Raw genomic sequence first — 4,348 nt, 5'->3', positions numbered from 1 at the left:
GAGAGATCAACTAACATCAAATAAATGTGTGCAAAAATGAGACACTGCGAGCTTTTTGCCCTGCACTATTGCCTATGTGATGCACATATGTTATTTCAACTCTCTTAAGTATTTGCTCACTGCATTTTAAGGACACAGAGATCTACATCTCCAGCTAGCACCCTTAACTGTAGAATGCAGAGAGCACTGAAATGACGGAGACGTGGGAAGATACTTCGCCTTCTCCAGAGGATCAAAGAGGGGGATGTGAAGCTGAGCTAGCTCGTGACTATGCTTAAAAGTCACCGGACTCTGACGAAACATTACAGAAAACCAGGAGAGTCTCAAGACTTTGATACTACCCTCTCGTCACCCCATGCTGTAGAAAATGCCAAATGCTTTCTGCTTTGAATGTTTGGTAGCAACCACTCCTTATGTGAGACCTTCAGTTAACAACTTGCTCGCCTGCTTGTGCTAGCCCGAGCTGCCACAATCCATCTTCTCCCGCCCCGATCACTGTCTCATCATGCAATGATGACATTTGTGAACTTCTTCTGCTTTTATTTGCTCTATGAAAAGTTTCGCTACATACACTACAAAGACATTTTTCTCTTTTCTTTTCAATGTCATAGCTTTAACTGCATTTTGCTTGTCAAACCTGCTTGTGTTTGACCTCATATAGTGCCCCTGTTCCTACTCTGACTTACAGCTCATGACCAATCCTGGGGATAGTCTGCTCTGAATATTGTGGTGGTGGTGAGAATTGCATGTATTAATGTGGGTGCGGCCTTGGGAAGCCCACTTGCGAGGCCATGTCCCGAACTTTTGTCAAAATTCTCTGATTCAGTGCTTTAAACTTGTTAATACCACAGTACAGGGTTTATTTCATCTTTGTGCCCACAATGACTGGGAACCATGTTGGTTGGGGTAGGCTCCCTGGCTGCATACTTGGGGATACAAGAGACAAGTAATTTGGCTTTACTGCCCCTCCACAAGACGGGAAAGTTCTCAATAATGATTGTTCCTAATGAGAGCCACATATTATTTTTATGTATTAATTGTAACTTAGTCTTTTCATAGGCAGTCTCTACATTAGTAAATGAAACATGCTAATAATATAAACAGGCATGCACATAACTGGTACTCATGGTGCACCATGTGTCATGCTCAGTTGTCACATGCCATAGAATCCAATGTACGTCAACACTGTTTGACATGTACTTCGCAAACCAAGCATTCAACACAGTCAAAACTATTCAATTTATTAATCCTATTAGCTCAACCAATAATTTGCACCACCTTTTACCAAAATTAGAGCAAGTTTAACTTTTGACTCCTGTACAAACTGAAACTGACCTTTCTCACCATTCTTGCTGTTTTTACCCCATAACTCCATAACATTCAGTCATAGATAGTCCAAACTATACCATTTTAGAATCTTTGTGATCAGACACATAATGTGGTATAGCTTTCAATATGATTGAAGCATTTTTAAATTTTGACCCCTGTGTAATTCTTCATTGACCCGTACCTGGTGGCCATATTGGATTTTCAAGTGGCCTGCACTTTTTTTTCTCAAACACTGATTTATGAAGAACATTCATGTCAAATCTGATGCTTATATCACCAAGTGAAGGATTGTTTCAGTTATCTGCTGCACTAACAAGGGAAGAGCTTCATAAGAAGAAAACAATGGCATATTGCAGGAAAAGTGTTTCCCTCTGCTGTGCATCAATGATGTTTAGCGCACACGAGCACAATGCGTACCAGTTATGTGCACCTCTGAATATAAAGACCAAGATCTCACTGATGCTCTCTGAGGGTTTTGAGAATGGGATAGAGACATGCTTCAGGCCAGCTTCTGTTGGTTTCCCTTCCTTGCCTGTAACTTGTTGCCACGTGTCCAGAGTTACGTGGCTCCGTATGACGTCACACCATTAAGTGGCTGCTGCATGTACTGCTCTAAGAAAACACATATATATAGAAATATATATAAATAGATAGATGGCTATGATTTTATTATTTTGTATTATCATTTTTCTTCGTTGCTCATACAGGAGATATTTGTATGTATTTCTGTCTCTGCCAAACATCTGTGTACTTCTTTCTACACACTACACAGATGTTGTTTGGCACCACCTAAACCTCTAGATATTTGTAAATGCTATAGTGTAATACTCCTCAACACAAATTTGCTTTCTTTTACCAAATATGATTCATGCTTTTGAATCCATGCAAAAAAGAGAAAAAAAAAGACAAAAATTACTCTGTCTGGCTTTGACATGAAGATCTTAATAATGCTGTAATATTGTAACTGAAATATGTATAATCCTTTGGTGAGATTTTTCTTCCCTTTCACTCTTAAAAAAAAGAAAGAAAAAAAATCCAGTGTTACTAAAAAGTGTATATGTAGTGTATGATTGTGTTTAGTGAACATTCATGTCATTCTTTCCCAATGTATGGTGGTGGAATATGGTGGCAATGTGTGGTCCAAAATGGATCAACTCAGCTTTGTTGTAAAACCCTTTTTTGTACATCCACTCATTAGCTGTAACAGTGAAGTAGTGATTATTATTTTTTTTTATTATTATTTTGCTTATTTTCAGACTTTTGGGTTTTGTTTTTACGTATACCTATAGCAATGCAGTGGTAATGTGTTTTGTTTATAAATCATCAATAAAGTTTTCTTTCTTTAAAATAACTTGAAATTACTCTTGGTGAAATTTATGCATGTTTTGATTTTTGATATTTAGGTTCTTTGTCTTTTTTCTTTCAAACTTTCTCCTCTGCATTCATACTGTCCAGCTTACTGTTAGACCCAGTCCAATAGGAGCAGTGGGAACTCACAGTCCATTCCTATGGACCAACTCCAAGTATTGAGATGGTCAGTTGTTGTATAACTGGGGACACAAAATGCTAAACATGCACCATGCACAATTTCTCTAAACACAGCCACAGAAGCCTGTAACTTCTTCTGGGTTGTCTGGGTGTCTTGGTGGCTTTCCTCGCTCTTCTCCTTCTTGCACAGTCACTCAGTTTTTGAGAACTGTCTACTCCACACAGATTTACCATTGAGTGACATACTGTTCATATTTCTTCATAACTGATGTAAATAAAGTTCAAGACATTCAGTGACTTGGAAATGTTCATGTATCCATCCTCTGACTTGTCTGAAGAAAACTGGCAATTAAACTGATTATTTACAGGTATTATACCAAAGGGTTAATTAATTATGCAACCCATCACCTTGGCTTTTATATTTTTAATTAATTTACATCAACTTGTACACATTTACTTTCAGTTTGAGTGTAAGGAAGATAATTTTATAAATGTGTGTGTGTGTATATCTATCTGTCAATCTGTCTATCTATCTGTCTATCTCTCTATAGGAATTGCACCAGTCTCAATTTGCAAATTGTTTGAGTTCAAATAAATATTACTTAATATGATAGGAACACCGTTTCGGTTGCCATCTCATTATACCATTTCTACTCATGAGATATCCCTATTTCAAATTTGCCTTTTCTCTCACACACAGTAACGTGAGACAACAGTGAAATGGGTTCAAGAGTTCGTGGTAAAAAGAAAGGGGAAAAAAAAAATCCTGCCAGAGTGGTGCATCTTGTTCTCTCTCGGAGATGGTTTCTATGGTTACTGCTGACGAAATAGTCACCATGGAAACAGCTATATATATATATATATATATATATATATATATATATATATATACTTCCTTATCAACAAACACTGAATGGTGAAAACAGTGAAGTCATATGACACAGTTAAGTGCCTTTGTATGAGTGGGTCTGTTGATCCTTTCATCGACAGCACTTAGATGACTGTGATGATGGAATAAAACACTATCTGTGACTCCGCAGCAGGACTATAGAAAAACAATACTCAAAATGTTTAACAAAAAACAGCTAACACCCACACATTTAAAACAACATTTTGCATGTTGGCACCCTCACAGTGGGTTTCATATTCCCATGAGCATTTCCTAAATGTGTTTTGGTCTTTCTAAATTTGGGGGTCATTTAAAATTATACGAACAGATTACCATCCAAACATGTGCAAGAAAGCAGCCTGCAGTGTTTCCAACTAACTATATAAATATAATATACATTGTTTCAGACAAAATAAAAGGCAAGCAATACACTGCTTCACACATTCTATCTACAAAACTAGATTTATAGTATGTATACAGAAATACTTTTTTGATGCTTACTGGAAACTGCAACCTCTATACCGACACAACTGATTGTATTAACCATCAAGCTATTTTCAAATCCACAGTAAAACAGGAAATGTTCAAATGTCAAACAATTCCTGGATTGACAGACGAGATCCAATCTCACGGGAACTCAGT

General features: G+C 37.2%; 1 protein-coding gene across 2 annotated transcripts in view; it reads left to right on the top strand.

Moving 5' to 3' along the window:
• The window catches only part of LOC117519820 (protocadherin gamma-A11-like), a 911,360-nt gene that overhangs the window by 323,282 nt on the left and 583,730 nt on the right, over nucleotides 1-4,348 (top strand). The gene's annotated exons all lie outside the window — the stretch shown is intronic.

Source organism: Thalassophryne amazonica, chromosome 11 (genome assembly GCF_902500255.1).
Source record: "Thalassophryne amazonica chromosome 11, fThaAma1.1, whole genome shotgun sequence".
NCBI lineage: Eukaryota > Metazoa > Chordata > Actinopteri > Batrachoidiformes > Batrachoididae > Thalassophryne > Thalassophryne amazonica.
Note: the sequence above shows the minus strand (reverse complement) of the source record. Positions and strands in the feature narration are given on the sequence as shown.